Source organism: Melanerpes formicivorus, unplaced genomic scaffold (assembly GCF_026170545.1).
Source record: "Melanerpes formicivorus ecotype bairdi unplaced genomic scaffold, bMelFor1.0.p_v2 SCAF_1, whole genome shotgun sequence".
NCBI classification, from domain to species: Eukaryota; Metazoa; Chordata; class Aves; order Piciformes; family Picidae; genus Melanerpes; species Melanerpes formicivorus.
The window spans coordinates 3485764-3509552 of NW_027142353.1; positions in this window are offsets into that span (position 1 = coordinate 3485764).

Sequence of the window (23789 nt, forward strand, 5' to 3'; positions counted from 1 at the left end):
CTTTTTTTTTTTTTTCCCCTCCACCAGAAGCAAACCACAGAATGTCAAAACCTCTGTGAACTGCAGGCATCATCTTCTGGCCACCGTTCAGGTTCAGGGCTGCCCTTGGCACTTGGCTTGCTCTCCATGATGTATCCGTTCTTTCAGTGGAACACCACCCTCTTTCCTTTCCCCTTACTACCACTTGCACAGCCTGTGTACTGAGCCTTCCTGGCAAGATGTCTGAAGAGTGAGTAAACAGAGGAATACATAAATGTTTTCAGGGAGCTTTTGTTTATTTTCTCTTTCTAACTTGATCCTGCTTTGGTCTTTTCTTTTCTTTTCTTTTCTTTTCTTTTCTTTTCTTTTCTTTTCTTTTCTTTTCTTTTCTTTTCTTTTCTTTTCTTTTCTTTTCTTTTCTTTTCTTTTCTTTTCTTTTCTTTTCTTTTCTTTTCTTTTCTTTTCTTTTCTTTTCTTTTCTTTTCTTTTCTTTTCTTTTCTTTTCTTTTCTTTCTCTTTTCTTTTCTTTTCTTTTCTTTTCTTTTCTTTTCTTTTCTTTTCTTTTCTTTTCTTTTCTTTTCTTTTCTTTTCTTTTCTTTTCTTTTCTTTTCTTTTCTTTTCTTTTCTTTTCTTTTCTTTTCTTTTCTTTTCTTTTCTTTTCTTTTTTCTTTTCTTCTCTTCTCTCTTCTCTTCTCTTCTCTTCTCTTCTCTTCTCTTCTCTTCTCTTCTCTTCTCTTCTCTTCTCTTCTCTTCTCTTCTCTTCTCTTCTCTTCTCTTCTCTTCTCTTCTCTTCTCTTTTCCCTTTCCTTTCCTTTCCTTTCCTTTCCTTTCCTTTCCTTTCCTTTCCTTTCCTTTCCTTTCCTTTCCTTTCCTTTCCTTTCCTTTCCTTTCCTTTCCTTTCCTTTCCTTTCCTTTCCTTTCCTTTCCTTTCCTTTCCTTTCCTTTCCTTTCCTTTCCTTTCCTTTCCTTTCCTTTCCTTTTCCTTTTCCTTTTCCTTTTCCTTTTCCTTTTCCTTTTCCTTTTCCTTTTCCCTTTTTCTTCTTTTCCTTTTCCTTTTCCTTTTCCTTTTCCTTTTCCTTTTCCTTTTCCTTTTCCTTTTCCTTTTTCCTTTTTCCTTTTCCTTTTTCCTTTTCCTTTTCCTTTTCCTTTTCCTTTTCCTTTTCCTTTTCCTTTTCCTTTTCCTTTTCCTTTTTCCTTTTTCCTTTTCCTTTTCCTTTTTCCTTTTTTCCTTTTTCCTTTTCCTTTTCCTTCTTTTAAAAGTGATTTCTCATAAAATTGCAGTAAAAGCACCCCATTTGAATTGTAAAAAGAAGGAACATAGGTATGACCACATTAGGAAGGAAGAAAACAATTTGTAATTGAAAGACAATTATGCTAGTGCTATATAATAATTGGGGAAAAAAAAAACAGTTAATTTAATAAAAAGACACAGCAGCTTTTAAAAGAACCCAGAGAGATTAGCTTTCCCATAATATAAGTAATCCAGGCAATCTGGAAATCAGGATGAGAAGGTCTTATGAGGCTTTCAAAAATAAATGTATTCTATTTGTAACAGTAAACAAGATATTCATAACAATATGGTGCTTCAATGCTACTCCCTGTGTTAAGCAATTGCAAGGACAGCTGAAAGCCATGTGGGAGAAGGAACCTTTTCTGCGCATCAGAAAGTGTCAGAATGTAGATTGTTTATCCTATTTTTTTTAGCCAGACAGCCCTTAGATCTTTTGCTAAGTCTTTAATTCTTTGTTATGAAAAGCAACTATCAGCTGAAAAACTCCAGGCCTATTGCTTACCTTCCAGGAACCATGCCATCAGTTAGGATCCAGTACTAAGTAACATTTAAAACTAAAATTCTCTGGAACTCCCCAGAGGACCAGTCTCATTGTGTACATTTTATTGTACCCCTTTAAGCTGGTTTTGCTACAAATGCCAAGACACTTCTTTCATACTGAATTAGGTATCTGCATTGTCTCCAAAAATATCTACTTCTAGTGAAGTCTATGCAGTCAGTAAGCTTCAGTGAAGGGCACACAGACAAAACAGCATAGCAGCAAGTGATAAGCATCCTGCCCTGAGCGCACCCACAACCATCTGGGGTTCATAGGGAAGCCTCATAGAGAGCAGATTCACCCAGCAGAACAATGTATTGTACATTCTGTTTAGAGCATTCTAGACTTAAATGACATGATTCTAAGATTGAAGCTTGGGGTTGCTATTCCAAATGTAGCTTAGCTCCATTCACATTTAAATTAATAAAATCTTCATGTCTCAGGTAAAAGCAGACCAACATGGATAAGTGTGGTTTTCTGTTTATTTGTTTGAAATGCTGTGCATGTCAAAACCCCCTCTAAAACCATGGATATCTACTTATTTTTGGAGGATGAATCCTTAGCCTGGAGTTTTTCTTGGAATACGATCAAGGAGAGAAGGGTTAATAAAATAGCACTATTTACAAACAACTTTCAGCACAATATTAAGCTGCTTGTGCCATTTGTAGTTCCACAGGCCAGCTTAGAAATCAGCCTGCTAAAAGTTTAATCTCTGATGGCAAAGAGAATCCTCTGTTTCACCTCTCTCAGGCTAGAAAAGCACCTCTCACCTTTCTCCTCTCTCTCTCCTCAGAGTACTCTTTGTACTCTTGAAAAAATGATGAGCAACCCCATGCACTGAAAATTCCTGCATAATGCTGAAATGCTAAACAAGAGGACTTTTTTTTCCTTTTTTCTTTTTTTTCTTCCCTCAGCAAATATAAACACATTCCACTTGAAGGTACAGTTATAAAATAGCAAAGATATGATTAAAGAATTCCATGTGGATTCATTACAAGCTTTCATTTCTGGTAAACTAATAAAGCTTTCCAGCTCATTTAGGGAGAAAAAATAAAAATCCCCTAACATTGCACAGGAAGAAAAAATTATTACTCTTTGGGTCTCTGATAGCATATTAGCAGAAAGGCAAAATATTATCTATGCCAGATATACAAGCCAATATCGCAGAAAAACTCATAAAGTATATCAAGTCCAGGCAAAAACATAACAAGCAAAAAGCAGAAAATCACTTGAACTGTAGCAAACTGATGGTAGACTCATAAATATAACTACCATGCTCCCAGACAAAGCAAAAAAACCTCAGAAACACATTTTCAGAGATATACAATTAAGACTTGGGAAGAAAAAGAAAAAAAAAGAGAGAGAGAGAGAGAAAATTAACAATAAGCACAAAAGCTTTTTACAGAACTGTAAAGAAGAAAAAGAACAGAAGGTACAATAATAAGCCAGAGGAGGTGGTAATAATACATCCAGAAATTGTTGAGAAGTGGACAAAAGTAATTCCTACTTTGAGTCAGTGGCAATTTAAAGAAGCAAGAAACAAATATACGTATGTGTATTTATATGTTTTAAAAACCTTCAAGAGCACTGCCAAGATTCCTTGTGATGCTATTTCTGTGCATGCAAATATTCTTCCACAAATGCACGCAAGTGGCCGCATGATGCAGGACACCGAGTACAGCAAACAAGTCTTGTTTCCATTCACGTCCTTTGAATTTCTCTAATATTGGGTTTCAGAATGTGGTGGGCTGAGCAAGAATTTGCTCGCTCCCGAAGATTTTCTATAGCATCTTAGAGAAAGGAAACAATACCAGTCACACGGCCTGAGCATTGCATGGGTGTTTCCATTTTAAGTAATGTATAGGCAGGTTTTATGTATTGGCAGCCCAGTACGTCAGTTAATGTTTTATACATTTCTTAGGGATCTTAAAAGTCTCAGCACAACACTGAGCCTTTTAGCGCGTATATATATATATAACTACCAGCAATGTAGTTTGCGAGAGTCCAGTGAGTTGAGTTGAAATATGTCTGGCAGGCTGTTTTGAAATCAGATTTTAAATTTCATGTAGATCTCATTTCCAACCCCCTCAGTGGTGCTTGCTCCACAGATCTGTCCTGAAGGAACATCTTCTAACTGTGCTTTGAAGAAAACAAAATCAAAAGGTGGAACTGAAACGTGCGAAGGGAAGCAAGTTGTTCCCACACATTTATTGCTAAGTAGGAGAAACATACACACTCCCTGGAGAGATGCAGCTACAGTTGCAGCTACGTCTTGACCTGCTACATGGCTTTCTGGTTTACAGTCCTCAGAGGCAAATTACAGGGGTTCACTGGTGTAAAACACATAATCATCCAGCTGCAGATTCATCCCACCTTGCTCCAGGTCCTTAAACCAAAGCCGGTGCCAGAAGCAGACCTAGCTTACCCACTCTGTACAGCCAGTGGAGAGGAAGGAATTTCCAGAAGATGACTCAAACCAAGGTCTGAATCTTGTGAAACAGGAGCATATGTCTCTCACCTGAAATGTCCCTAGAATAGCTCCTAGCAGGGTGAGGATAAGCTAGTTTATTTCTACTGCAAATCTGCTTGACTTAAAAGGTTTTTGAAAGGCACTCTGCTAGATGTTCTACATTCATGGTGAGAAAAAAACTTATTTTTAAGCTTTCCTTTGTATTATTTTCCTTGCCCCCCTCCTCTTGTGTCTATTGATTCCCACCCCAAGTAGGGCATAAAGAAAATAGCTCCACTTAATGAGATAGTGAATAATAAAATGTTAAGCAGTACACTAATTTTGTGGGGGAGCTACTGAGCATGAGGCACTTCGTGGTACAAATATTGAAAGCCCCAACCTTTTAAAAAGGGAGTTTGTAATCCTCACACACCATGTTTTCAGTGCTCTGAAGTTTTCTGCTGTCCTGCTCTGTTTATTTTTCCTGTAGAGGGGAAAGCCAGTACCTTCTGGTACACTCTGCTGCTACTACAGCTAATGCTTGTGTTGGTTTAAAATCCCACTTAATCCACCACATCCATTTCAGTCGCAATGTATTTCATTCTGTTCCCTCAAGTGCCTCCTTCCCACTTCAGAGCACGTGCTAAAGCAAAGCTCATTCGCCATGTTACACAACCCCAAAATTACTCTAGGAATTAGGGCATTTCTGATCCTGCTGCTAATGCTGGCATTATACAACTGAGGCCCCCTCCAGATCTGCTTTATCCTAAGGGCGGGTAATAGAAATTGCTCAGAGGTATCTGCATTTGGTAAGGTCTGGGCTGCTGCCCACCACCTGCAGCTGCCAGGGCCTGATCCTGATGTTCACAGACAAGATCTGTTTCTGGAGCAATCTGCTACATGGACACTGGCATGGACATTGGGAAGGCAGACTGGGCTACCAGAGATGTACTGTGGCCAACCCAGCATCTCCAAAGGTTAGAGAATTAACTATGGGTTCATATGCCCTGGTGGAAAATGAAACTAGGTGCTCAGTTGGCCTCTAGCTGAGTTTACTCCCAATGGGAGAGGTTTCATGGGATCTCAAGGGACTCTAGGTTGACCAACTGGGAAACGTAGATCAGAGAAAATCATTTATGGCACAGAGAGGATTTACCAAAAGCTGGGTTAGTGACAGAGCAAGGACCAGCAGAAATCCTCGGAGTTCAAGGCCTCTGTTAGTTCAACAGTGCTGACAGGTGTTGGTTTTCTAATATCCAGCATACAGAGGCAAAAGTTTAGAGCAATGCTGATTAACTTTAGACTTGAAAGCCTGGTAGTTTTTGTGCTTGTGAATAAGTAATGAAGGTGCTGGCAGCATGGCATTCACAGGCACCCATACATGTCCCTGTGAAACAGAAAACAGAGAGAACAGAACAGAAACAGAGAAAAGCAGACTATCACTGTCTCAGCCATATCTTACTTCGGTATTGGAAAGGAAGACACACTTTTGTGGAACTCTACTAACTGATTTCAGGGTTCTGTCTTAATTTACTCTTACCTCAGGAGTTAAAAACCAAACATTCCTTAAAATGCAGATTATAAACCACATGCTTATGGCCATCTGTAAAAACATATTGATTGATAAAAGTTCAATCTATCTGCTTTAAGGCCAGCTCACAGTAATTGAAATGACTGCAATTCCAGCTATGAGCTTTTCCTTCTTAAAACATTCCTTGCTGTTATCAGACCAATCACTCAACAAAACTTTCACTTGTTTCACATGTTTCCATGCCAGGGATGTTTGGAGCACAGTTCTGCAGGGAGAAGAAGAGGTTTTGTGCCTGGTGACTCAGAACTGCTAAAGAATACAAAGGTCCCAGGCTCAGTGATGTAAACAGAGCCACACTTGCATATCCCACATGCCTTACAGCAGCTGAGAACGTGGTCCAAGTCATAGCCCACAGTCTGGTTACACACTGATATGTTCTGTCTGACTTTACATATTGTTTGTTTAATAATTTAATTATTATCCCTGAGGATATTTTGCAAAAATAGCCCACTGGCATGCAAAACAAAGTGTAAATTCTGTAAGCCTTCCACTTGCCTGTGACAAAAGAGCAGTAAATTATTCCAGTACAGGAAGGTCATTGCAACTGCATTTTTAGAAAGTCAATAAAAAATGTGTTTTGAAATCCAAAATTAATTGTGGAAATCAAACAGCTAGAAATCTGTTTTGCCTGTATCACTAAGGGAAACGAGGAAATGTTTTTTGATACATACACTCTGTAATGAGGTACACACTCCTTGTTTGGAAAACTTTCAGAGATCTCTTCCACTTTGCCTGGAGATATCTTGGGTCAGTGTTTCCCCACACCTCCCCCATCATCTTCTCCACTATGTGTGAAATACTTTTGATTAAATTGTGTATCTTTACATTTCCTAATAACTATGGGGTGGTTTGAAAAACACAGCATGAGCCAAAAGCTCATTGAATATTACTCAGTGTGCATTCCTCAATTATTCTACCAACATATTTGATTCCAAACCACTAGCAAATCTGCCATAATAAAAATTTTTATTGACTTTCCTTTACATATTGGCCTTACCTCCACTGTGCACTCCAAACTTCTTCCATGTAGATCCTTTTGCTGTTGGCAGAAGGCAAATATTTCTCTGCTACCTTCTCAGTATTTGATTCATGTAGCACTTACCCTTTTTATTTGGTCTGCTAATTACTGGTATACTAAGTCAGCGTAACTGCAGGGCCCTATTCATGTCATATAGCCATTGACTAGAAAGCACATCACTTATCACATGGACCAGGTGTGTACAAGAAAACATGATAACAGTTAGTAACTACAACCACCACTCATTAAAAGTCCGATATTTAAATTGAATTGTGTCATGCTCAAAAGGAAATCCAGAGCTCAGGCAGATGAGTCAGCCTGAACATTTCTCACCTTTTGATTTTATATGATATTAACTCTGTCTTTCAGTCCTCTTTCTTGCTATGGTTCTAAGAAAGCATCTCTCAAAAATGTTGAGGTGGAGGAATTAAAGTGATGACAGTCTAAGGCATAAGAAGAGAAAAATTAGTTTGAATTGCTGCACAGAAACACTATCAAGGCAATGGCTTATCAATATCTGGATTTAACAAATGATTGGGAAATTGCTTTTTAAATATAAATTAGCACATAGAAAACTAATAGTGAAAAAATATTAAAATAGACAGAAGAAGTTACCTACAGTTACCTTGTCTGCTTAACTTGTTTGGATTATTTCTTGCCCTGTGATTTGCTTCTAAGTTCTCCTTTAGAATACAGTCTTGCATAAGGTTTGGTATAAAACTGTTCATAGGAGTTTGTAACTGGGAAGGGGTCTGCCCATGGAAGCTTTTCAGTCTCTGCTGAGTCTCACTGATTTAACAGAGATTTAATGACCACCAGAAGCCTCTCTTAGGAGATATTAATAAAAACCACTGTTGGATAGGAGAGGTAGACCAGTCTCCCAAGTGTTCCCATGTGTTGGTTCAATTGTAATGCAGATGTGGGGGAAGGTAATTGAGATTCTTTCCAAAGGGAACTAAATCAGCTGCAAACCAATGCTTTCTAACACTGAGGTTGGCACAAAGGTTAAAACCAATGACTAGTGGCTCTTCACACAGCTTTCATCCACAGGATTTGTGGGGATGTTTGTTCCAGAGCACCAGGCTTATCCTAGTCTGAAGCTTTCAAGCATGCATGGTTATCAGGCCTTTCCTGCAATGCACTAATCTGCTCCTGTTGCAGTGGCTCACTTGTTAGTGTAATCTAGTCTCAGACGACTTTTATGATTTTGGGGCACAATTTAATGTAATTAATTTTAGCTCTCTGAAAGTCATACGCTTCTTCCAAGCTAGATGGTCTCTACCCTCATTGTAGTCACCAGGTCAGGTCATTCTGTTCATTCCATTTGAAGACTGATATGGCATATGGGATATCACAGTGTCACAGTATCACCAAGGTTGGAAGAGACTTCAAAGATCATCGAGCCCAACCTGTCACCACAGACCTCATGACTAGACCATGGCACCAAGTGCCACGTCTAATCTCCTCTTGAACACCTCCAGGGATGGTGAGATCACACATTTAAAGTATGGGATGATAGCCTTTGGGAGCTGCTTCTCTTTCTCCATGGGCTACCAAGACAGGTAAATTACTTAATTTACACTACCTGTCTAACTTTCAGGCAGCTAAAATGAATGATCTACCACAGTGTGATATGTGAGATGGAGTTTCATGAGAGAACTGTACTGGAAAAAAAAAAGGAAGATAAAAACATCCATAATCAGATGCAAATTCACATTGAGGACATTTAAACACAAGCTTGTACACTTTAAAAAGCAAAAACACCTATCCTGCCACCCATAGAGCTGCCTGTGTTTAAAACTCAAAGAATGTTGTTAATTTGTTTTGTGCCTTTGATTTCTCTGGGGAAATAACCACCTTTATGTATGCTTATCTACTAGCCGATTTCATGTTCTGACAGCAAAGAGCTTCTGAGCATATTTGGGTAGAAATTTATAGTTACATTGGAAGAAAACACACAGGGACAATAACACTTCCCAAAATATGCAATAACACTCACACAAAACACTTCAAAGAAATGTACATGAAAAAAAAATAGGAAAGAAAGAAACAAAATTACCCTGAAGAAGTCAGCTGAGGGCTTTCCAACTGTGAGACTGTGTAAATTAAGATTCCCCCCCAGTCTGCTTTTAAATGGCAATCTTTCTTACTGTCAGAAATCCAGAGTTGGGGCATGCTCCCAGCAAAGACCCTCCACAAATGGCTCCCTCTGGTGTGAAGCTGCAAGTCACAGCCTGTCCTGAGAACAGTTGCTCTTTAAGTTACCGTTTGTATTTTTAACATGATATATAACAGCCCTAGGAATATCACAAGCTGAAGATTATCTCAGACATGATTTTGTAAGAATTGAACCAGCAGCTCCTCATTATCTGTGCTACTGAGGATGAAATAAGAACATGAACGTGGATAGCTCATTGCCTGAGTTATTGAAAACATGGTACTAATGTTCAGCCAAACTCGTCTGGCTTGAGTTCATCAGGATGTATGAACATTAGCTGAAGCACTTGTCTAACCCAAGGGAAACGCTGGAGAACCTCTCTGGTGCCTCTGTATCTGTGTATGAGGACAAAGAGACATTCTTAAACTGGCTACAGCATAGCATGAGTATACAACGGTAACTTGGGTCAGGTAAGGCTAATAAACCATGCTATGTCTGAATTGGTTGTGCAGCATGTGTCATATTTTGTACTTGTTTGAATCCCAAGGATACAAACCAGGGGCAGCTGGGTTAGTTCTACCCTAAATTATTACATGTTAAGCAAGTTTTGTTAGTTTGGACATTGAAGTGGCCATAATGCTTCTGAATATGAGCTGTCTCTAAGAACTAGCACATTCATATTCAGTGATTGCCAATACTAAGCTACTCAATCAGACTCAACCTTGAATCAGCTTATATGACCCTGTAGTCCTGACATACATAATCCTCAGTTTGAATACAACATGTGAAGATGAAAGTTGCCTGAAATTTATTAGTCTTGTATCCTTCAGAGCTTCTCTGTCATCTTTATTGATTGTGCCAGCTTCTTGCTGCTCTGATATTTTCCTGAAAACCAGGAGGAAAGAGGACAAGATTAGCAGCAGCACAGTGATGGCAACACCTGTGGAGAACCCTGATACCCCTGCTCAGAGTGTTTGTGCAGATGCTTTTGTTAAGAACAGCTCCGACAAACAACATGTGCTCTGCAGAGCTAGAGCTCTGCTCCAAGTCCCTTGGATGTGTGTGCGTGTCACATAAGATACTGGATGAAGAACAAAGTCTTGCTTGGAAAGGAACAGTGATTCCTAAAACTATCAGCTTCAGCTGAGCCATTGTGTCTCTAGACCAGAAGTAAGCTCTGTCATAACTGCTTTCACAGCTCCACAGCTCTTGGATGCCTCATTTTGAAATATCTTGGCTTCAGTGCAGCGGTGGAAAACCAGATATTGGGCTCAGCAAGAATATTTCATTGTCTGCAAGCCTCCAGGACTTACCTGATAAGCCAAAACTCTCTTTTATGCTTAAATCTGAAGTCTCTACCTCCTTGTAAAGAGGAGAAAGAATTCCTGAGAAGAGGTGAAACTACAGAACTGCAAGAATGACCCTTACTAATGACACTGCAGGCTTTACCATAAATGAGCCTGGAGATCTTTCAAGGGAATATCAACAGTTTTCAGGTCTCTGTTTACCTACAGGTAGAAGTAATTCACCAAGAACAGATGCTCCTGACCACATGTGGGTGGCTAAACCTAAATGCCTGGGGACCTTTCAGGTTAATTATGGAGGAATCTAGCAAACTTAAGCACACACAGTACTAGGCAGTTGTGGAAACCAGACAAGCTAAACTTTCATCTTGGATCAAACCAAGGTTTGGGCAATAATCACCTAAGCTAAACAGAGTTTTGGACACCTTTATCCTATTCCAAACGATAACTAGATTGTGACTATTGGGTTGAAGATTATGGAAAATAACCCATCTTCAGATTTGTTGTGGGCGACACAGCTCATTGGAAGGGGTGAAAATACTGACATGACATAAAAAGGAGTTCCTTCATAGCCACAAAGGCGGGAAAGGAAAGCCTTCCATAGTTGGCTGTCTGAGAACTTCCTCACACTGATCACTGCATCATATGACTTGCTGGCAGAAGGTTGTAGGTCTTGCAAATGAGAGCAAACATGAAATGTAATTAGCCTTAATGCAAAGTCAAAGAAAATGAGACACAAAATGACGCACAGCTCTCTTGGGGCCATTAGGAGGGTAGTGGCAAAACCTATGTGTCTTGACACCTAGTCTATGTGCCAGGCTCTAGTTTATGACTGCTTTAGGGGCAGGCATTCAAGTATTTTCATTGCATTCGTGTATTATCATTGCATTCATGTATTATCACTGCATTTGAAAGTTATGGCAATAGAGACGTTCTGGGAGAACTGAGTACAAGCTCCATTTTGGCAACAGGAGGTCTGGCATGGTTTCTTGCTAGGTGTGTGCAGAAAGAATGGCTGTACTCCAATCTACACCAGTGAGAAATTGCCTCTGAGTTCACACATTATAGGAGCTATATTAGCACAACACTGGTTTGTGATTAGTATAGGCTGTATTAGATGATACCCAAAGCTATGCTGAGAGACCTGCAGAGCTTCTGGACTGGCTCACAATCATCTGTGGCCATAAGCCGAGTGATGGTGTTTAATAACCTCTCAGACTCCAGGATGCCGGTTTTCTGCTGCCCTGTTCACTGTTCTCTCATCAGGCTAGTGAGCATTTCTGGAGAACAGCCAAAAATTTGATTACCAGTGTAAACAAGAGAGAATAAATGTAGTGGTTTTGGCTAACCCAAAAGGCAAAGAAATTCTGTGATTCATCCCAATAATTATAATGTCTTTGAAAATATTTTGAAAAGGAATATATTCAGCACTTTGGAAATAAATATATTGTATGCATTTTCAATTTTTTAGCTGCCATGGAATGTTAATGGTGACAAAATATTTGTGTTATACAACCAATATGTGAATATAAATATTTTCTTAGTGAATTTCCTGCAGTTTTACAGTGTTTGGGAACTTGAAAGTGAAATTAAATATATGTTTAGGTCTGCTCTTCAGAAATCACATTAAAAACTGTTTTCTGCAAGGGAACTGACTACTTCTAAGAGGTATTGCAGTGGAAGCACTATTTTTACACTACTTATGTTAAAAAAACAGAAGCATGTAAAGTACCTCCCAAGTCACCTTAGAAACATAGAACCCCACACTTCAAATACTTAATTTCATTCATATGATCAATTCCATTCAGTTAACAGGAGAAAGCACATAGAGAATGTTGATTCCACACACAACTAGCATCAGGACCAGGTCCTAAGCAAAAGGGATATATGTTTTATAAACTGCAGAAAAGAACTTGATTTGGGACTGGGGCCTTAACCTGCTGTGTGCATCAATTGCTATGGCACAGACAGTCCTCTGGGGACCTGTCAGTCCTCTGGGGACCTGTCAGTCCTCTGGGGACCAGCCTGAATATCCCACCCAGATGTGACTAGCAGTCTGAAGCATCCTGGTCTGTATTTACACCTATCAGCAAACTACAGCAAGAGCTAACACTTCAAAGCAACACTACTTACCCAAATGGAGCAAGAACCTAAAAAACTATACTCTGTCCAAGTAAAACTGCAGGTGATAATTTATTTCAGTAAAACATAATTAGTGGGATTGGAATGTGGCCAGGAACCTCAGGTAAACATTCCTTTTAAAAATAAGAATTGGATATTCTCCTAATGGAGTGTTGTTGGTTGGGTTTTTTTAATCTGGTCTCAAATGTAGGTACTCTCTCTAGATGCCTAGAATATTCCACATACAATTAAGTGCAGGATAGGTGCAGTGAACACCAATAATATCTGGTGCAAAACACGGCTTGAGCTGACCTCGAGGCTTTTTAAAAAAAGTGCAATTTCTGTGCCATTAGGGCATGCTCATCATTGCTTGGACATGACCAAAAGAAGGGTATAAGACTGGCACTTTTGTAAGAACAGAGGGCTGGAGCACCTCTCCTATGAGGACAGAGTGAAAGAGTTGGGGCTGTTCAGTTTGCAGAAGAGAAGGCTGTGAGATGACCTTATTGTGGCCTTCCAGTATCTGAAGGGGACCTACAAGAAGGCTGGGGAGGGGACTTCTCAGGATACCAGGTAGTGATAGGACTAGGGGGAATGGAATGAAGCTGGAGGTGGGGAGATTCAGACTGGACGTGAGGAGGAATTTCTTCACCATGAGAGTGGTGAAGCCCTGGAATGTGTTGTCCAGGGAGGTGGTTGAGGCCCTGTCCCTGGAGGTGTTTAAGCCCAGGCTGGATGAGGCTCTGGCCAGCCTGATCTAGTGTGGGGTGTCCCTGTCCATGGCAGCAGGGTTGGAACTGCATGATCCTTGTGGTCCCTTCCAACCCTGACTGATGCTATGATACTATGAACAAGCATAATAATCAAGAGGTCTTGACTGTTTCCTCTCACTGGGTGTGAAAACCAATGTAGAATCATCAGTGGCTTTTATTTTAGTTTTGTTTGCTTGTTTGTTTGTTCAGGGGTTTTTTTTGGCATTGAGTTTGTGCTTCACATGGCTCAGAGATTTTCTGATGGTCAGTTCTCCCTAAGGACCTTTTTTTTTTTGTTTAATTCAAAGGGTTGAATTTACAACCTAGTATGGGTAACAGTTGTAGAGATTTATATTGCTCTTCAAACAAAAAGGCAGCACTCCTTTTGCAGGTGTTCTTGAAAGATTTGCAAATCTCAAGCAATTTCACATGTCACTAACATCCCTGCATGATTATATAGCAACCACAGAAAATGTCTGCTTCCTGGTATTTTGGGGGCTTGCAGTCCCATCTGTTACATTTCACAGTTCATCACTAAGAATATGAGTTATATGCTAAGTTGTAGAAAGTAATTATGAAAACACATAGAAAAGTCCTCTGACAGAAGCAAATGTATTAAGGATGAGGGTCAGGTGGGGAATATGACAGCTTCAGTAAGAGTCTGTCAGAAAGGTCTTCTGGAAAAAGTCTTGTCCATCTGCCAAACGTACAAGATAATTGACAGCTTGGATGTTCCCGCCAGCTGTCTCGACAGTTCAGGATCGAACAGGGGCAATTTACAGTCATCAAGAAGAAGAAATGCATGTTGTAATGCGGGAACTGGAAAACATGACAGGTGACATTTGCTAATGATTGGTAATGATACACAAGAGATGTTAAGTATTGTAGCTATAACCCAGACATTTTGGAACACTGAAGCTGAAATATAAATTAACGTTAACACTTTCTAAAAACACCCTGAGATGATCTACCATCACTCTAGAGTAGTTTTTGTGCATCCCCACTCAACATCTAATGCTCACATGTTATTTTTTGGGTTGCTGATATCCTCACATCTTGGATAGCCACTGAGAATACAGAATAAACATAGAGGGGAGGTTAATTTTTAATCTCTCTAGCTTTCCAGAAGATCTGGGACAACTATACCTTATAGTAGTGTCTGACTTTTTTCTTACTCATAATGTACGAAAAAATGGAGTATGACATTAAATCCTCATCTTCTGTTATATCATCATACCACCCTCTGAGGACAAAAGGCTTTCTACCGTATCAGTAATCAAGAAATCTAGCAAAAGGCATTTCTTAGTTTACAGATGTAGATCTCTTGAACAATAAAATAGCAAAATTAAAATCTGGGGGGCAATCTGAAACATCTGCTACATTTCTAACAGTAACAGAATTAATAACACCCTCCCCTACCCACTCAAGCATGCTGCCAACACTTTAGAAGGGTAATTGGAATGACTTGGGTAATTATAGACATGTCATACTGATGTCAATACCAGGCAAAATAGTCCAGCAGGTGGACATGACTCAATTAATAAATAATTAAGGAAAAATGATGCCATTGAAGTGAGTTTATGTAGTTTATAAAAGAATAAAGCTTAACATGCCACTGTTACAGAAGGATGTTCCACAGTTGTATGGAACATGCCAGCTTTAACACAAAGCCTGTCCATGCTTTACTGTCACACTCAAAGCATCTCACAGCAGAGGAACCTGTTGCCTAAGCAGCAGCTGGTGGCTCTCAGAAGGGTGATCTGTATTGTCCTTTGACCAGTTCCTCTGCTGCTACAGGAGCTCAGGTGACTTCAGTAGAGCTGTGCTCTTTCATACCCCAAGCCGGAGTTATAAGCAAACAAACAAACAAATACATTCAGAAACTTCAGAAAAACTCAGACCAGTAGATCTGGCCTTGCTGGCCTTTTCATTGCTGCCAACTTCCTGCCCAGTATTACTTAAATTGCAGTAAATACTTTGCAAGAGCCAGGAGAGACCTGCATTAAACTTCTTGATCTTCACCTTGCACAAACGCTCTGCTCAGTTTAACATCTGGTCCACTTACTAATAGCAGCTAAAGTGTATCCAGTTTGGACAATGCAATGGATGTCCAGGAGGAGAGAATTCACAGTACAGTATGAGTTCAGAGAGCAGATCTTTTGGGGCTTCCAAAATACTGACTCAAGCTCATTTCAGTAGTAATTCAGAATCCCAGGTGCATCAGATTGGTTAAGATGAACTAATGCACAGCTACAGACTGTGGGTAATGTAAGATGATGTATTAAGCGTTTTCCTATATCGTGATTGCTCATGTGTAACGCTTACACAGACCATTACCTCACGAAACACTAGTGAGCCAAAAATCACTCATAATGACAGTATATGTTTACTGAAATGGCAGAGTGACTTTCAGAGGACTCCATTGCTAGCACATTGCAGATTTGTTCCTCTAAATTGCAGCATGAGTTAAATAATTTATTTTCACCACCACCTGTGTCTCTGTTTGTTATTCGGTTTTGCATGGCTAAAGCGGCCCAGCAGAGCAGGCCTGTAGTAAAGCCAGAGTGCAGCTGTGCACTGTAGTTCATAATAATTTGTTGACCATGAAAGATTTTTAATTGGACAAGGCTGGCAGATGATATGGCAGATGATTACAGAATGATGGTAATAATTTGTTGATGACTTTGTTCAAGTTGTTTTTATTACAGACCCTAGTCCTCATGTCCTGTCCCAAATGAGGGACAAAAATAATTATAAAAAATTAGTTTAAATGTGCTGGGGTTGAATCAAGCAGCATTCTAAGTGCCACAGATACAGGACAGGAAAACCCTACTAATGCCTGCAATGACTCAAATCAGGTGATAAAATCAGAGTCACTGGTTGACTCCTGAGTAGGCCAGCAGAAGAGACCAAGCTTGCATCTGCTTCCCCTGAAAACATTGCTGAGCAGCCCTTTCTCCAGCTGGGACAGACCCACGATGATTCAGCGGGAGGAAAATGTACATGAGCATATAAATGTATCTGGACATAGATCAGAAAGAAAAACTGGGAAATCCTCCCCAGCAACTAACTGAAGATGTGACATACGAGATACACTACACATCTTGGTCAAAATGTGAAGGTTAAGCATGCAAAATCCCATAACATAGGAGGTCTTGTTGATTCTCCTGAGGAACTAGAGGCCCTGCAGATGGATCTGGATAGATTGGAGCATTGGGCTATGATTAATGAGATTAAATTTAACAAGTCCAACTTCTGGGCTCTGCACCTAAGACAGAGTAACTACAGGCACAAATATAAACTGGGAGAGGAGCAGCTGGAAAGCAGCTATGCAGAAAGGGATTTGGAGATGCTGGTTGACAGCAGGCTCAGTTTGAGTCAGCAGTGTGCTCTGGCAGACAAGAGGGTTCTGAGGTACATCAAACACAATATAACCAGCTGGTCAAAAGAGTTGGTTATCCTGATGTATTTAGTGTTGTTGCAGCTTTACCTTGAATACTGTGGAAAGGGAGATACTGAGCTCTTATTCCTGACATCCAGTGATAGGATGTGTGGATATGGTTCAAAACTGGGTCAGGGAAGGTTCAGGCTGGACATTGTGAAGAATTTATCTGTTCTCATGAGACCACACCTGGAGTTCTATTTACAGTTCTGGTGCCTCCTGCACAAAAAGAACATTGAACTGCTGGAGTGGGTTCAGAGAAGGGCCACAAAGATGGTCAGAGGGCTGGAGCACCTCCCCTATGGGAGCAGGCTATGAGAGTTTGGGCTGTTCAGCCTGGAGAAAAGAATACTCTGTGTAGGTCTTATAGTGGCCTTCCAGTACCTGAAAGAGGTCTGTAAGAAAGCCAGGAAGAGAGTTTTTAGAAGGGCTTGTAGTGATAGGATAAGAGAGAATGGCTTGAAGCTTGAGGAGGGTACATTTAGACTGGATATTAGGAGTGTGAGTGGTGAGACACTGGAACAGGTTGTCCAGGGAGGTCATGGATGCCCCCTCCCTGGAGGTGTTCAAGGCCAGGCTGAATGAGGCCTTGAGCAACCTGGTCTAGTGGAAGGTGTTCCTGCCCATGGGAGGGGGATTGGAACTAGATGATCTTTAAGGTTGCTTCCAACCCAAACTATTCTGTGAATCTATGAATCGAACATTGGAATAGGCTTCCTACAAGGGTGACACCTCAGTGTTTGAGAAGCATTTGGACAATGCCATTAATAACATAATTTAACTTCTGTTCAGCCTTTAAGTGGTCTAGCAGTTGGACTAGATGATCATTGTAGGCCCCTTCCAACTGAAATTCAGTTCTGTTCTGTTCTGTTCTATTCTATTCTATTCTATTCTATTCTATTCTATTCTATTCTATTCTATTCTATTCTATTCTATTCTATTCTGCTCTGCTCTGCTCTGCTCTGCTCTGCTCTGCTCTATTCTATTTATTCTCCTTCTCCATTCCACCCCTCCCCCACCCCCACCCCACTTGGGAAGCTGTAGAGATCACAGTCACCCCTCAGCCTTCCTTTCTCCAAACCAGAAAAACATCAAAGTCCTTAGCCACTCCTCTAGCCTTTTCACCAGCCTTGTTGCCCTTCTCTTGGACACATTTGAGTACCTTAACATCCTTCTTCAAACATGGGTCCCAGAACTGAACACATCTCATGTAACTGTACACTCACCAACTACAGCTCCTGATTGTGTCTAAGTCAGTAGTACAAGACTGTGGAAGGAATTGTTTCTTTTCATCTTTGTTTCTAGAGGTCTTGTGCATGTCTGTACTGAAACACATTTTATGGGATTGTGACAGTTTAAGCAGAAATTATGTTCCCTTCTCTATTTTTTAACCCAACAAACTTTGTGTTGCCTAAGAACCCTGCCTGAAAACATTTTGTATGGTCATCAGTGTTGTTAATGAAAATACTGAAGAGTGCCAGCTTAGTCAGTGCTGGAAACAGATCTGCACTTCCTTTGTAGTAACTGCTTGAGATCTCTCCAGGAGCCACTTTATGACATACTTGTTATGTGTTATGCTGCGTTAATTTTATATAATTCATGTTTCTTAGTCAAAATGTAATTGATAGAAAGTCAAATGCCTTGGAGAAATCCAAGTATGTGACATCAGTATAGTTACCATTGTCTGCCAGCTTCAGAGCAAAAGACAACAAACAAAATCTACCTTCCAACCAAAATACTTACATCTTCTAACTCTTTGTTCTGCAGTCCAAAACCCAGGCCCTGTACTTTCTAACTAACACCATCAAGATAATTATCTGATAGTTACCTATTTCTTTTCTTTCATCATTTTCAAACACCAGACTAGTATCAAGAGCTTTAAAGTCCTCAGAAACACCTTCATTTTTCCAAATTTTGCTAAAAATTTACCTTCAAAGGTTTTGACTAATTTACTTAAGAATTTTAGATGCAAGTTCTCCAGCAGAGAACTTCTCTTTCTCTGCAGTTACAAATGGAAACTTCTAAACTCAATCCAAAACATGGTATGCAATGGAGACAACTTCCACCCACCTTTCAAATACAGAAGAAAAGCAGCACATCCAACCTATTTCATCCATGAGCTGCTGGACTGGGGAGCCCAGAACTGAACAAAATGCTTCAGGCCTAGTGGCCTCACTAGGGCATAGTAGAGGGAGAGGAAAATCTCTCTCAACTTTCTGGCCACACCTAACTCATCCCAGGATAGCACTGGCTTTCTTGGTCACAAGTGTAGGCTGCTGGCTCACAGTGAACTTTTTGTCCACTAGTCTCCCATATCCTTCTTCACAGAGCTGCTTTCCAGGTCAAGTCCTATGATGTACTGATGTATGGGATTATTTCCCCTCAAGGTTCAGGACTCTGTGCTTGCCGTTGTTAAAATTTGTTAGGTTTCTTTCCATCCAGCTCTCTAGCTTGTCCAGGTCTCACTGAATGGCAACATAGCCTTGCTGAAGTTGTGGTAGACAACAGCCATGCTCTCCCCCCATCTACTCAGCCAGGGATGTCATCATAGAAGGCTATCAGTTTGGTCAAGCATGATTTCCCCTTGGTAAATCTATGCTAACCACACCTGATAACTTTTTCTTCTGCATGCTTTGAGATAGCATCCAGAATGAGCTGTTCCATCACCTTTACAGGGATGGAAGTGAAGCTGACTGGCCTGTAGGATCTTGTGTCCTCCTTCTTGGCTTTTCTGAAGACTAGGGTGACAATGGCTTTCCTCCAGATCTCAAGAACTTCTTCTGTTCTCCACGAGCATTCAAAGATGATGGAGAGGGGCTTAGCAATAAAGTAACATCATACCATAAGGAAAATGCAGATTCATGACAAAGTTTCTGCTTCCTTCTATTTCACATGATAAAACAGAAGAAACAAGTTATTCAGTTTGCACTTACTGCAAGTATCTATACACAATCAATAGCCCTAAATGACACTACCTGAGTCAAACAAAGGAAGTTGCACTGCCACTAGATTTTAGATGTTTGAGTGAGACATCCTCTATCTGCTGCAGTATTTACAACAGTCTTTCCTGCTCTCTCACCTCATTGTCATTGCAGATACTTAAGATCACTTGGCTGTTTCCAAACTGGTGGTTTTTTCATCCTTTGAGTAGAGCAAGACTCAGTCACTAAAGCTGCATATGACATAATTGAGGAGGCTATAACAACACTTCTTCATTTGTCCATACTCACTCCCTTGAGGATGAAAAAGTACAGTAAGCAAAGCCCTAAACTTCTAGTCAGCTTTTTTTTTATATATAATTACCTATTATGTATTTATTTAATTATTCTCCTGGAATTTCCACCTTGCAAGAAATTTCAAAAAAGTCTGAAATTGAAGTTAGATCTGATTTAGAAGTCTGTTTTGAAAACACACCAAAAATGAACGTCCTGAGTACCAGACAGCCTGAATTTTGAGAAGATGCCAAACTAAAACAGAATTTTTCTTCTATTTTTTTGTGCTACTGCCTATTAAGGTCTTCACAGAATGTTTGGATAAAGAAAATGTCTCCAGCAATTTCTCCCCGAGTTTTAAATAGGGATTGCTGGAGATTTCATGGAGTAATAGCAAAATATACCATAGCAGAACCCATATGCAATTATTATAATTAATAATGCTGCTATTAACAAAAGGCACTTCTTTGCCAAAGCTTGAGGCAATCATCAAGCCATTAAAAGAAATCACAATAATTATCAATGAAAATATGCAGTCTAGTAGAACTTTGAGGTGGAAAAATATTTATTACATCACCTAGTTCATTCTCTCTTTGCCAATGGAATATTAGTAGTAAGTTCAAATTCATCTTCAATATCTGGATCCAGGTTTTTAACTTCTTTTTTTTACAGTGTAGAGAGAAGTCTTTCAGCATAATGAAATCTTGGCCCTCAGCTTGAGAATCTCTCCAAGAGCAAAAGCTTGTCCAGACTTTTCTGTCTGTTTACCCAGATAAAACTGGTTGAATAGAATTGTTTACATTGCTGTTTTTCCTGTTGCACTTGTTCTCCACCCAGAAGTCCTATATAAGAAAGAGCCTTTTGCATACAGTGTTGCAAAATGGGACATCTCCATATAGTACAGCTAACTTACTTTAATACAGCAGAAAGTAAATCTTGAGGTTTTTTCACTTGCTTGAAGATATCTTAAAAAATCATCAGTATGCCCCTGTTGCTTAAAATTTAGATTTTCTAGACATGTATTCGTATGGTAAAGAAAATAATTAGGGCCACGAGGATGAGCAGAGGGCTGGAGCACCTCTCCTAAGAGGACAGACTGAAGGAGTTGGGGCTGTTCAGTCTGCAGAAGAGAAGGCTCTGAGGTGACCTCATTGTGGCCTTCCAGTATCTGAAGGAGGCCTACAAGAAGGCTGGGGAGGGACTTCTTAGGTTATCAGGTAGTGATAGGACTATGGGGAATGGAATGAAGCTGGAGGTGGGGAGATTCAGGCTGGAGGTGAGGAGGAAGTTCTTCACCATGAAAGTGGTGAAGCCCTGGAATGGGTTGTCCAGGGAGGTGATTGAGGCCCCATCCCTGGAGGTGTTTAAGACCAGGCTGGATGAGGCTCTGGCCAGCCTGATCCAGTGTGAAGTGTCCCTGCCCATGGCAGGGGGGTTGGAACTAGATGATCCTTGTGGTCCCTTCCAACCCTGAATGATACTATGATACTATGAATTAATTTACAGTGGAACAATGGAACGGATCCAACTGAGATTTTAAATGATACTTCTAAGTGTAGCTCTAGACTGCTTCAGCTGTAGACACTAGGGTGTGGAATTTATTCCATGAGATTTGAAAATGCTCATGTAGGGGATGTGAAATGAGCACTACCTGTCTGCAACACACAGATTTGTACATGGCATTGCTCTTTGAACCTGTGAATCAGACCATTCTGCTCTGTCAAACTCTGAATCTCAGAATGTTATAGACTGGAGCTAAGCCCCGAAACTACTTAAACCATGCTTGGGCATGCAGGCATCACAGCTACTCTCGGGTCAAACAGCAAATCAGTTCAGAAGGTCTAGTGAACTCAGTAAGGTTAGGCTGAGCAAGTGTGAGGATTTTGTATGGCTTTTGGGACAGCTGCACCTAAAGTTCATTCTTTTCCTGTCTTAGACTTCTCCGTCCTTTTGTTTCTAATTTGTGGAGCTTAATGAAAATCATGCACATGAATGGGATGTGAAGTGTGTCCCTGGGAGGAGGACCTGGTCTTCCAGTTAAGCACTGTCAGTACTCAGGAAAATGAGGCACACAGCAGAAATTTCTGGTCTGGTGCATGCTGCCACCAGATTAGAAAGTGGAATTAGCTAATGCAAAGAGCAGGCTTAAGCAAAAATATCTTTTAGGTAGTTGCCTTTTCCCTGTTTTTACTCTTTTGACATTGGAATATAAAATCTATTCCAGGAATGCAGGCCTGGGTTGTCAAGTCCAGATCCCTGATGATTTGATAGGCAATTCTTATAAGAACCTTATTATTCCTTGGTTGTGATTGTGAGTCACTTCCAGTTTGCTCACTCTGGGGAGGCCCCCTTTGCAAGTGGAAACAAGCCACAGATTCATTTATTCAGGTCTTATTTTATGTTGTCCTGTCAAAAATATATACACTGCAAATCTCTTCTTTATTTCAGAAGTACTGGGAAGGAGACACATACGTGCCACTTCCACCAGGAATTTAGCTTTCACCTGCCAAACTCATAAGATCTTTTCTCTGCTCCTGTACCTGCACTGGCACGTGGTGCCCTCCCTCAAAAAGGAAAAAAAGAAAAGATTCAAATAAAACAGAGAAGTTGATATTGATCTAAGCTGACTACAGAGGAAAGTAATTAAAAGGCTGATTACTACTTCTGTGATGCAACTTTGAGAATCAGCATAATGCATTCTCCACATTGTTTATCCTGCTATGCCTGAATAAACAAAAGTCAGCTTTTAGAAATGTTTAGCTCTCTGTTCATTTAGCAGTATCCTCTGTGATTGCCTTGTGTATGTGAACAGGACCTATTTGCTTCTACAGCTTCTTTTCTTAGTTCTCTCAGGTAGTGGAGTGTCGAGGGTTGGAAGGGTAAGGCCAGAAAGCCTCCTCCCTCCCCCCTGTAAAGTAAAGGGAAAGAAAGTTGAAAAGGGAAAAAAAACCTCACAGCTGAATTAGCAAAGCAGTGGGTGCTGTATATTTACAAAGCAATATAGGATATGCAGGGGAATATTTATACAGAATTTACAGTATTTACAATATATACAGAAATATACAACAAAGTAGCACAGAAATGAGAGTTCCCCCCTCTGCTGACGGGGTTCCCCACCTCTGCTCCCCCTTCTCTCCCCCTTTCCCCAGAGAGGGTTAGAAAGAGAGAAAAGAGAAAAAAAAGAGCAGTGATTAATTAGAAGCAGTTAGGACGTTACGTGTTAGAAAGTTCGTATCTCTTCCCAAGGCCCAGTCTGGCTGAAAGCCCAGAAACAGCGAGCTGCTGCCACCAAAGGAGGGAAGACAGACTGACCAGAAAAGTGCAGGAAAGCCCAAGATACTCTGCTGCACTCCCAGTTCAGAAGGTGCTTCCTCCCACTCTACCAATGAAATTAGTTTAGATCCGTCTTTTCATTTACAAACATCCGCCTACAATATTCCCTTTCTTAAGGGGACAGCCTCAAACAGTCACATGGAGTGAATTCAAAACCAGTAACACAGTCCTCAACTCATTGTCAGTCACTTTCTACTCTATTACAGGGGGAAAATGACATATTTGAAGATCTCCTATGTTTGTAACATAATACCACACAGTTAACTCTAATTTGGCTTAGGGAGAAGTAGGCTGACATCGATCCTGCAGATGTCAACGGTGAAACTCCAGCTGGCTCTAATGAAAGCAGTTTGAGCTCTGGTGAGGACTTCTGGAAATGCCACTTTTAATTGTCAAAGTGGCAGGTTTTATGTGAGGACTGTTTCTGCTCCTGAATCACTCACAGCCTCCACAGCAGCTAGTAGAAGTCTGCCACAGCAATTTTCCAATGACATTTCAGTTACTCTGGATGCTCAAGCACACTGCCCCAGGAAATCCTTGCCTCAAGGACCACTGCAGTTCCTTGTCACCAACCTGCTGCTGTGCTGAACCCTACATGTGC